The sequence below is a fragment of the Aethalodelphis obliquidens genome, unplaced genomic scaffold (assembly GCF_003676395.1).
Source record: "Aethalodelphis obliquidens isolate GAN/ISIS:26980383/991018 unplaced genomic scaffold, ASM367639v1 scaffold38, whole genome shotgun sequence".
NCBI lineage: Eukaryota > Metazoa > Chordata > Mammalia > Artiodactyla > Delphinidae > Aethalodelphis > Aethalodelphis obliquidens.
Window position 1 is genome coordinate 1,063,558 of NW_020837982.1, and position 12,075 is coordinate 1,075,632.

The 12,075-nt window shown below is 49.6% G+C and overlaps 1 protein-coding gene across 2 annotated transcripts in view; it reads left to right on the top strand.

Moving 5' to 3' along the window:
• ASIC2 (acid sensing ion channel subunit 2) overlaps positions 1 to 12,075 on the top strand; it is a 1,014,198-nt gene that overhangs the window by 912,172 nt on the left and 89,951 nt on the right. The window lies entirely within an intron of this gene.

The following is a 12,075-nucleotide window of genomic DNA, read 5'->3' on the forward strand; positions in this document are numbered from 1 at the left end:
CCTCATCATATTTACCTCCAGATGGGGCAGAGGTTGGACTCAGGCTGAGAGGTCTGGAAGGTAAGACGCAGGTAGCTACCAAGTAGGCAGGAAAAGGTATGTCCCCAGCACGGAAGTTCCAGAGTCAGAAGAGAAATGATGTTGCTGGCTTTCCTGGCATTCAGGACATAGATGATAGGAGGAAAGCAAGAAATGTGGGGGGGACTCTAGCAGTCCAAAACTCATGGAAGGTTAGAGCTGGAAGGAGCCATGGGGGTTGTCAAGCCCTAACTCCTCACTTTCATACGAGGAGAGTGAGGCCTAGACATGAGAAGTGACCTGCCCAAGGTCACACACCTGGCAGCTAGATCCCAAGCCTTCCAACTTCCAGGCCAGCACTCCTTGCAACCTAGCCAGGGGCATCTCGCCGGCAACCTCCACCGTCCCACTTCCTAATTACTGTATGATCCTAGACTTGGAGATGGAAGAGGCAGCCAATTAAAATGTGCAACTTTTAAAATGTCAGTTCGGGATAGTGTATTGACCTAATCCCCAGATGGAGGCATTAGCATTCATGCTCCCTCACACTGCCTGGTGAAACCTGCTGACATGACTAAAACTGCAAATGCTTTTACTACCTGAGGTGGCAGGGAACCCTCCAGGGAATACACGGACTGAGATGAAAGGTGGAGGAGATGTGAAGGCCCCTCAGTGTCCCAGTCTGGTGGGGAGGGGCTTGAGCAAAGGGAAATTGCTCCATGGGGGTTTCTTTCTTATCAGAGAACCCATAGGCGATGGTCAGCTTCTTGGCAAGAAGGAACCCTATTAGTCAACGAATCCAAAACGAAGGGCTCGCTAGAGAGCAAGAAACGTGTGTTCTGATTAGGCTCTGCTCCTAAATTGCTGGGTGACGTTGAGGAAGTCCCTTCGCCACTCTGGTCCCCGATTTTCCTTATTCTTTAAAACAAGTGTTTGGGGTTAGATGATCCCCAGGGCTCTGTACCTCCAGCTCTGACATTCTGTTTGTGGCTCCTTACGACACTAGGGCAGGCCCTGAGCTAGTGTCTCATATAAGGAACCTTCTGGGACATTCTGGTGTATTCTGGCCTGTCTTGACCCATCCGTCGTTTCTCATTGACACTTTGTACCCAAAGCTTGGCTCTGGCTTACCAGCCTCAATCTTGGCTTCTCTCAAGAAAAATTCTGGCTTTCTTGGTACCAGATACCTTGGGTCACCACCTTCCGGGAGCTTCCATCCCCTGTACTGCTTGGTCCCTCTCCCCTATAGTGAGTCCCAGGCCCTATTCCAGGAGGTATATCCAACATACACTCATGCACAAGAGCTCTAAACTGTCCCAGGAAAGTCCAAATTGGAAGAGAGATTTGTATCCACACTGCCCACCCTATTCCTCTCCCACTATAGTAATCCATATCGCCTGACTTTTAGGCTCAGAGGGAGTAGAAATGGATACGATTGGAAAAATAGATTAGGGCCAGTCCGTGGAGGGATTTTGTACGTTACCATGTCAGCCAGGGTTCATTGCAGAGAGGTCTGTGGAACCGTAATCCCATCTGGTGGTCATGGATCCAAACATAGACTTGGAGGTCAAGCCAAGAAAGGAGTTTGTGGAGATGCTGTCAGTGCTCTAGCCACATGGCCTCTGTACTCTCTTTTCCTGCTGTCAGGCGCTTCCTGCGAACACCTGTGACTTTCTGCCTCAGAGTAGTCTCTGGGCACAGGGACATCCCAGGCCTGAGCCCCGGGGCAGGCGGGAAGTTTGGGGTTTGGACACCCCAGGAGCAGCTCTCAACCAATGATAAACAGGAGCAAACAGATGAACGGCCAGCTCCCTCCCCAATCTGGTGTGATTACCCTGCAGTGTGTTTTTCACCATCTCTAGGAGGTCCCCTGCAGTGCTAAGCCCCAGGCACCACAGCAGGAACTGACTCCAAGTTTACCATATACAGTGGTCTTCCCTTCCCTGCCGTACTTCCACAGCCCCCTACTAGGGCTTCCTGAAGTCACTCCCAAGTATACCCTGAAGTCCTAGCCTCTGGAGGGATCCTCTGGAGCACAGAAATGGTGCTTACTGTGCCCACTCTTGGAGATTCACAATGTATGTGGGTATATTAAAGGCTCTGAGAAGGCCTGCAAGAAATCAACATGTTTAACTCTGTTTAGCCCAGCATTTTCTAACCTATTTGACCACAGAGGTTTTTTTTCCTTTAAGCATCTCATAGAAATCATGTTTTCTGGAAAATACTTTGGAAAATGCTATGCAGGCATTTTCAGGCACTACTGGAGTCGTGTGTTAGAAAGGCCCAGCGAGCGGTGGGTTGGCCATGGTAGGAACAATCACTATTATCAATGGTAGTTACATCCCACTTTTGTCTGGATGCTGTAGGATCGTGGACTGTCACAGCAATCTTGTGATGGTTAACAGAGATGGTATCCGCACTCTCACGGGTAAGGAATCTGAGACTCAGAGAGACTAAGAGACGTGCCCAAGGTTATACAGCTACTACGTGACAGGCTTAGGACTCCTAACTCCACATCCTCTTTGCAGTGGACTTCCTACTTAGCAGCAGGACTGGGAATAAAATCCACGTTCCCATCATCCTAGTCCAGGGTTTGTCCATCCACCCAGCAGTGAGGGTCAGCCACTGGCCTCCGAAGGTTCCTGTGATTGAGCAGAGGTCAGAAGACCTCCAGGGGAAACGAGAGGAAGTGGGGCGGCCATGGCCATGGGCTGTGCACACTCTTTAGGTATTAGGTCCCTTGTTCTGACTCAGGTGCCCCGACGACTTCAATTCTCTCTCTTTTCTTCCCCTCCCCCAACACACGCCACTTTATGCATGTACACACTTACTTAGATTTCCGGGCCTGCATGCATTCAGATATCAAGCATGCACGTGCACACCCGCACCTATATAACATTCGATGCGCGTTGCTGTTATTACTTGTTTTCTTGTCTGTCTTCCCCTCTACACCTTTGGACTGTATAACCCACAGGGTAGGAGCTGAAACTGTCTTTTTCACCATGAAAACACCAGAGGCAAGTACAGTGTCTGGCACAAAGTAGGTGCTCACTAAATATGTATGGAATAAATGGATGCATCAACCCACAGATGTGCAGACTGCGTGTATCTATGTAGCAAACCACAGTGCACACACACATACAGGCATACACACCCCTAGTATGTGCAGGCAAACACACATGCACACGGGAACACAGGCACAGATCGGACCACCAGTACCCCATCCGGAGCCCAAGGTCAGGACATGGACATCACGCCTGCTGACAGGCGTCTCTTGGATGGGATCCAGAGCCTCCCCTCTGGAGAAGGCAGCAGCCATCACTTTGCTATCAGTCTCTCTGCTCCATTTATGATTGAGATAAAATGTGTCACCGTTGCTTCACTGGAGAGCAATGTTGACGTGGGAAGAAATGGAGAAATATTGGCCCAGCTTGCGTGCTGGCTCACTGACCTGGGGGAGCTTAAGGCATCAGTGAGTTTGGACTTAACTGCCTTTTTTATTGGGCTTTAATTCACTGGTACTTTTCCGGAGAGAATCCAATAAGCAGATGCAGGGTCGAGCAGTCTCTGGGGCTGCCAGCCCCCCCTTGCCCTCTCCCCGCACTCGCAGGCCTGTTCTAAACCACTTCTCTGCACGGGATCACCCTTGGCCCTGTGGCGATGGGAGGAATCAGCTGTCGACGCCTGTCTCCTCCTCCCTGGCCTCCATCTTTCGCCCCGTGCCAGGCAGCCTCTCCTGTCATAACTCCCTTCCCCGCAAGGGCATTTCAATTTCATGCAATAACACTGATGGAAAGCTTACTCTGTTCCACCCCTTGTGCGGGCTGCTGGGATACAGAAATGAACAAGAAGGCATCTTTGCCCTCTGGGAGCCTGGAATGAAAAGGAGAGGCAGACACATAAATTTCACAGTATAATAGATACCAAAAATTAACCCATGAACAAGGTCTAGTGATTTGGGTAAGGCTACCAGATAGGACGCTTCCACTTCCTCTCAAAGGAGAAAGGAGTTTGCCAGGCAAGGTACTCCCAGGAAGGGCATGCCAGGCAGGTGGAACAGCAGGTGCAAAGGCACAGAGGCATGATAGAGCGGAGCGTGTCTGGGGCACGTGCCAGGAGTCCCATGCAGTGGCGTGGGGGAGGGAAGAAGAGAGGCAGCAGGGTTCAGCAGGATGAACTCAAGCCTGGGAGTCGGGAAACCTGGATTCCAGTCCCGTCTTTGCTGCTAGTTAGCAGTGTGACTCTGGGCAAGTCATATTCCTTCTCTTCATCCGTAACATGGAGAGTTTGAGCTCACTGAGCTCAAAGAGGTCCTCTCCCCCGACCCCAACGCCTTCTCATCTTCTTTGCATTGACGTTTCTCTGCTCTCCTAAGGCTCTGACTTAGTTGATGCTGGTTTTGAGTTTCTGTAAAAGAGCTGACCGCAGAAAGCCCCATACAGGCCTACTGGGCTCTGAGAATCTGACAGTCTTATAGAGCAGGTGTTGCTGCCAGCCCTTCTCTTGGGGCAGGGGAGGCCCTGGAGTCCCCCTTCTCAGAGCTCTGCCCTGAGTCCTGCAGGCTGCAGGAGCTCTCCCCAGCTAAGTGGGAGAGCCAGGCCAGCGTGGGGACGACATGGTGGAGTGCTCCTTCCTCAAGCAGGGAAACCTGATCTGCATTTCAAAGTTCACCATCCAGAATCATCCTCATTCTCAAAACATCGCGTTTAAAAGGATGAGCTTCAGTTATTTGGGAAACTTTTCTCATTTCACCCTATGAATAAGGCATGACTGAAAGCGGGGAAATGCATTGGAAAGCTTCAAAGCTCCGTGCAAATATAAATACTAACGCGCCTTTAGTATAGGGTACAGTATATGTACTATATACGACGGTATAGTACATCCCAGTCTGCCCAGGACGATGCCAGGTTCTCCCTGTTGTCCTGATGTAATTACTAAGAGTGCCCCCACCTTTCACTGTCAAAGGTGCCCTCCTTGGGGCATAAATGTTATAACTGCCCTGGTTGTTAAGCTCTTGAGGCAGGAGTGATAGCAGGGAAGCAGCGTGCTCGAGTGGAAAGGAACGGACTTTCGGTATGAACGCTGACCTGGATGTCAGTCCCACTCTACCTTGGATACCTGACTGAACCTTTCTGAGCTCAGCTTTCTTGTATGTAAAATGGGAATCTAACACCTCCCACGCTGAGTCTTTCAGAGAAATAAAGGAGACATTTCCTGTAAGCACCTAACACGTATGTGCTCAGTATATCTTCCCTCGGCATCTATGTCCTCGGCAACCCCATAGTGCTCAGTGCCCGGTAGAGAAGATTGGATGTTGAATGCACGAATGAATGAGTCCATCAGTCAATCAAGCCCAGAAGCAGAAGCTGGGGCTGCTCTCCCTACAGTCCAGCTCCCTCTTCTGTCAAATGAGCTGAGACGTCCAGAGAACTGGGAGTCTTCTACTGCGGACGGAGGGTTTGATCCTTTCACAGCATCTTCGCCCCCATCCTCCGTCCCAGAGCCTTCTCATAGCGCTCGCATTGATTTCTCTCTGCTCTTCCACTTTTTTTTTTTTTTTTGTAGTACGCGGGCCTCTCACTGCTGTGGCCTCTTCCACCACGGAGCACAGGCTCCGGACACGCAGGCTCAACGGCCATGGCTCACGGGCCCAGCTGCTCCGCGGCATGTGGGATCCTCCCGGACCAGGGCACGAACCCGTGTCCCCTGCACCGGTAGGCGGATTCCCAACCACTGTGCCACCAGGGAAGCCCTGCTCTTCCACTTTTAACCTCCATTCAGCTTCTCCTTTTCTATTTCTTCCTCTTTGGTGGTAGGGATGGGGGCCGGGGCCGCTCTTCATCTCCATTCCAATGCCTAGCCTGAGAGACCAATATAGACCTTACCCGGCCTTTGTATTTCCCCAGGTCCCTCATTGTTTCCCGAATGCCTGTTGACAACAGTGTTTTATTCTTGGGGACACCGGCACTTAGGGACCATGGATCTGAGTTAGATCCTGACCCCTGCTTATGGGCTTAAAGGGCTGATTTGGGGATGATAATTTGCTTATGGTAGAACGTCTTGTAACCTCTCAGAGTCTAAGTTTTCCATCCTTAAAAGGGACATAATAACACATAAGACCACGATGAGGATTAAATACAGAACTGTGTAAGCTGTCTCGCACAGCGCTTGGTCTTAACCCAGAATCAGGGTCTTCACAGTCCAGCCCAAGCCACCTTTCCCATCTCATGCTCCACTTCCTCCGCTCACAGCGCCACAAATTAAAATTCCAGCCGTGGTTTCTAGTTCCACCGTCAGCAGACTGAGCCAGCCCAGACCCATCTTCCACTCCATGCACACAGACATGCAGAACAAAGTACAGTTTTTAAAAAAATCTTTAATGCAGAGCTAAGCTCGAAAGAAAAGGAAACTTCAGGTGCTGGAAATGAGAAAGCCCTGGAACCAAGATGGCTGCATAAAGCCAGGACCCAGGAATAGCCATCTCTCCACCAAGGGGTCTGGAAAGGTCTACCTACCAAGGAAATAGATTTCTGCTGGGGGCTGTAGGTGGCATGTGTGTGTGTGTGTATACAAGTGTGTACACGTGTGTGCATGTGTGTACACGTGCTCTGCTCAATTCAGATAAAATCCCCTGAATACCTGCTGTGTGCACTCCCCAAGCTGGACACAGGGGATCTGGCCCACAGTCCCCTCCCTCCACTGGAACGTCAGAGTGCATCCCCAGGAGGGCAGAGACCCTTGGGGATATATTCACTGCTGTTCTAAACACTTGCCCCATATTCTCATTTAACTGCATGACAGATTTGCAAGGTGGAGGGTATTACAAAGAAGAACTGAGGAAGGGAAATTAACTAACTTCTAGGTCGGGACAGTGCCAGCATTTGAAACCAGACAATTTGAGTCTGAACTCTTGTGTTTAGGTGCCCTGGTACATAACCTCGTACTGGAGAGTAGGTGTGCAAAAATGTTTGTTGAATGAAAACCCGAATGAGTGGCCGGGAGGGGCTCCCGGAGCAGTTCAGGATGCTGTGGTCAGGGTCGGACTGAGCAGGCGCAGTCCAGGCAGCACTGACCTGCGAGGGGCCCCGCATCCAGCCCAGCTCTCTGTAAAGGGTGCCAGTTTTAAATGAAATGGACTCCCCTGGCCTATAGGTGCTTGAGAGATGGTTCCTCCTGTCTCAGGACGATTGCATCGGGCCCCACTTCCTCCGAGGCTCTTCTCAATTTTTTTTCCCCTCCCCACTGTGCATCTGGCTCTAATTCCTTTCCTGGGTCGCATTTGGTGGTTACCACTTATGTTCTAAAACGCTCCATTAGGCATCTGATGTATGGTGTGTTCGGTGGGTGACCGCACCGGTGCTCCAAGCCGTTTGTGGAAATGAAGAGGCTACCACCGTCTGCCGCGAGCACCGCCTGCTGACAGCGGCTGCCCGTCGGCCCCCTGGGGGTCTGTGGGCCCAGATGGGGGAGGACAGACTGTCCCCCCAGCCTCACAGGTCCCCCCAGCGACACGAGCCCTGGAGTGAGCAGGTCTGACTCCACATTTAGCTTAGCATCCGTTCGCTTACCTGGAACCCATTTATTACATACTCAGCTGTGTACCAGGCAAGATGAGGGTGCCTTTCCTGCCCTGTGGAGTTCACTGTGTATGACTCCAGGCCCGATCCAAACAAGCTTAGGGTCTGAGGTGGGGTCATAGCTGTAGCCAAGTGGGTCTGGGGCCGATGGGGGCTGCCAAGGGGAGACTGTGTCCTGTCAACGTGGACACACAGCTCTCCAGCACCGGGTACCTCTACAGCAACAGCAATGAACTGGGGCGTGGAGAGCCCCAGCAGTTACTCCTAGAAATTGCTTGGGACCCCTCTAGAATCCTGGGATGTTATCAATGGAAGTGTTCTCATAGATTTTTTTTCCTGCCTTTTAAGCCAGGCTGACCCACTCAGACACCCCTCCCTTAGCCATCCCTAAGATGTGGCCTCCAGTGGTAGCTGGTGAATGAGACAGGCCTTCAAGCCCATCCCTTTCTCCCCAGGGGAGCTTGTCTTTCCTTGGGCTCATCTCCCCCTTATAAGTAGTAATAACCCTAATGAGCATGGCTGTCTAGATGCCAGGCACCCAAGCTCATTTAATCCTATGAGGTAGGTCCAGCCTCCCATTTTCCAGATGAGAAAACTGAGGCTCATAGGGGTTGAGTGCCTTGCTCAGGTTCAAACAGCTAGTCAGCAGTGGCATATGGCTCAGAGCCTGAAAACTCAGACTGCTTTCCACACCTGCAATTCCTCTTCTTGACTTGGATCCTTTCCTCACTCCACGCCCCTCCCCCCAAGTCTAGCGGCCTTCCTAGACACCTTGGGTACTCTAGCCCCAGCATCTCCCACTGTCTGGAATGAGGGTCTCTGGCTCCAGTTCATGGCTCTGGAGGATCCAGCTCTCCTCCAGACCCTCTGCCAGTACAGGACAGGCTTGCCCAACACCCCCACTCGAGGAGAAGGGTGAGGGTCCTGACCAAGGTTATATCTGGTACAGGCCCCTGCTCCTGGAGTACCCTCCTGGGTGGCGGTGTCGAGGATGCGCAGAGTATTTGCATAAACGCTTCTAGGGACAGGGAGCTCACTGTCTCCCAACACAGCCCATTAGATTCATCTCTGTTCAATAATGAACATATATCAGCTTTTAATTATGAAACAATTTTAAACATATACAAAGTAAACAAGACAGTATATGAACCCCATGTGCCCACCATCCAGATCCCACAATATTAACATTTTGACATTCTTGTTTCCCCTGTTCCTCTGTTCACCCCCATCCCTCGCTTAAGGACGATGATGATGATAATGGTGGTTTAACATTTCCTTTTGTTGTTGTAAAATGTATGTATACTGAAATGCACCTATCTTACCTGTATTGTTTTGACAAATAGATACACTTGTGTAACCCATACCCTTGGGATATAGAATATGTCCATCTCCCCAGAAAGATTACTGTGGCGTATTTTAATTGTTAAGTTCTTTCCCTATGTCCAACCCAGATCTTGGCACTGTTCTCCATGGCAGTACAGAATAAGTCTATTCTCTCTTCCAAATGATATCCCCTCAAATATTTACAGATAGCCTTCATGATCTGCCTTAAGTCCGCTCTTTTTCCATTTTAAATACCCCCACTTCCTCCAGCCATTTCTTCTTTGTTCTCAGAAGACAGGGGAACTGGCTTCTGACATTGATAAAAGGAACCCTGATTTCACCCTCACCAAATCTCTCCCCGGCCCATCCAACCTGAAGTCGTGAGCTCAGGCAGAGGTCTTGGCCACTTGCTTAAGTTCCTGCTTTGGAGAAAGCTGGCTCCTGGGGGGAGCCACACAGGAGTCCTAGCTTTATACAGTTTTTGATCAGCTACGTTGTGTGCAAATTTCTTTCTTTATAAAACAAATTGCACCATTATTCTCTCAGTCATTCTCTTTGAAGTTGATCATTCAACAAACTTCTACTGAGTACCTATGCTAAGCTAGGCTCTGCATAGAGCCCTTGGATAAATAGGTAAGACATAGTCTCAGAGTTTGGGGATGAAGCAAAAATAGACAAATAAATGAAAGCATTAATTTATTCAGCATTCATTGGTTTTCTGCTAAGTCCCTCGAACTAGGGCGGATACAGGGAATATGGTAGCGAAGAAGATGCTCACCCCTGCAGAGACTTGCAGTGGTGACAGCTGACAGCTCTCCCTGAAGCTTACAGGGCTTGAGAGGAGGAAATTAACTGGATATTTTCAAGGTAGAACCTATAGGACTTAAACATGCAGAGAGCTGCTGACCTGCCCCCCTCAACTCTCTGATTTGGTGGATCAGCATGGTAGAATTTCAGTTGAATTTTGGGGACATAGCAAAGGCTCATACTGTTAATCAGTGACACCCCTGGGCCATCCTGGAGAGCCTCAAGCCATCGCTCTGCCATGTCTAGGAAACAGTTGGCAGTCATGTGGTTTCACGTCCTGACTTGCAATTAGTCTCATTTATACTCAGACATGTTAGAACATGCTCAGGTGCAAATCCTAGATTTTGCCCCATTGCTGAGAAATAGTAACCTGGATTTCTTTTTGTCACTCACATAGTGGGATACAGAAAGCCCAAGTTTCTTAATCGGACAAAAGGGTGGAGCTCCTGGCTCTACCTCTGACTTGCTGCATGACCTTAGGCCAGTCGTTTGACCTCCCATGGATTCTGTTTCTTCTTCTCTAACAATGGGAACAATAGTAGGGTTCCTGGGTGGTTTGCATGGGAACGTGCATTTAAGCTCCTGGCATGGCATCTGACATGTAGTAGGCATTCCGTCTCAATTATTAGAGAAGATCTGAAGCTATTACCAGGGACCTCTAAAAGCACTCACCAAACAGATGCTTACCCCCCTCACACCCCAGAAGAACAGACAGTTGACAGGGCTGGAGAGACAGCAAAGCCTATTAAGGAACTTACATTTGATCCTCCAAAAAGCTCTTCAGACCTCACTCGGGGTTGGTACAGACATCATTAATTTTGGTCCCCAGGGCATCTCTGTGAGGCAGGTGCAGCCAGTCCACCTGACACATGAGAAGGCAGACTCACCGAACCAGAAGCTGGAAGCGCCTGGACTTCATTCCCATCTGACCCTGAGAGGTGTTATTATTGCCATTCTTCAGATGGAGGAGTCAGAAGGTCAGAGAAAATAAGTCACTGGCCCAAGGTCACATGGCTCAGGACTGGTAGAACTGGGATCCCCACTTGGATCTGTGTCAATAAAAAAGCCTGTGATCTTTCACTTCTCTGTGATGCCTCTTGCAAGTAACTCACTCTCTCTGAGCCTCAGTTTCTTCATCTGTAAATGGGACAATGGTGTCTATTTTGCAAGCTTGTGAGAACAGCCTGTCATGCCACTTTCATCATGAATGTCTTTCTTCCGATCTTCATCTGACTTGTCTGGAGCAGGGCCCAGACGAGGGTGAGGGAAGCGAGGCATCCGGGGTGCAAATTGAAGGAGGCGCTCACTCAGCCCCCGGAAGTGAGAGGCTCCTTAAATTCTGTGCCCGAGACACCTCACCTACCTCATCCTAGTCCAGGCTCTGATTTGGAGGTGAGGAGGTGCGATGGGCTTGGTGGGGGAGTGTGGAGAGGATGGGAAAGATTGGGATAGGTCATGCTGATATCAAAGCAGTAGCTGAAAACTGGCCCTCTGAGAACGTGCAGAAGCTCAACAGGACCGAAGGATTAGAACAAATACTACACAGGCGGACCTTGCTTCATGTTCATTGTTCCTCAAGAGCTGCGTTCTGTAAACTGACGTGTGGGAATCAAGGATGGCCTTACAGCTGCTCCATCGCCTTGATGATCTAAAGCTGTTTTTTCTCCGTTTCTACCCTGACAGCGAAGGGGAGTGTCCATGTCTTATTTATCTTTGTATTCGCAGGACCTCACAGAGTATTTGACATGTGATAGTTGCTCATTAGATGTTGAATGAACTAAAATTCTTTGTCTTTCATTCTGAAAGCCCCTAATCATCTCAGGTCCTTTGATCCTTTGATCCTAAGTCAAGGAACTGTGGTACCATGAAAATTACAGTTGCCTGGGAGTCTAGTCCACCAGTCTGAAACAGAAAAACATAAGAATGGTCAAGAAATATTAGCCCAACGTTAAAAGCTCATAAATGGCAGAACTGGTATTTGGTTCCAAAGCTTATGCTTGCTCCACCAGAGTGCAGGGGGGCAAGTCTAAGCAATATTTTTAATATACAAAGTCCTACCTCTGCCTGTGTCACCAACTAGAGTCCCTTCTGCCTGAATCCCCAAAACTGTGGCCCTGCTTAAAACTTCCCCAACTATCAGGCATTGCCCTTAACTACAGAAACACTGGCACCATCAGCAGAGCTTACATTCTTCCAGCACAAGGAGGGTAAATAAGATTCAACTCACTTGCCAACTCTTAATAGTGGCAGCCAGAATTACTGGGCTGAAAAAAAACCTGTGAGACTCAGAGGGAAAGAGTGCTGTGATCCATTAGTTATGTCTGCTGTGGACCTCGGAAGAAGAGTGGTA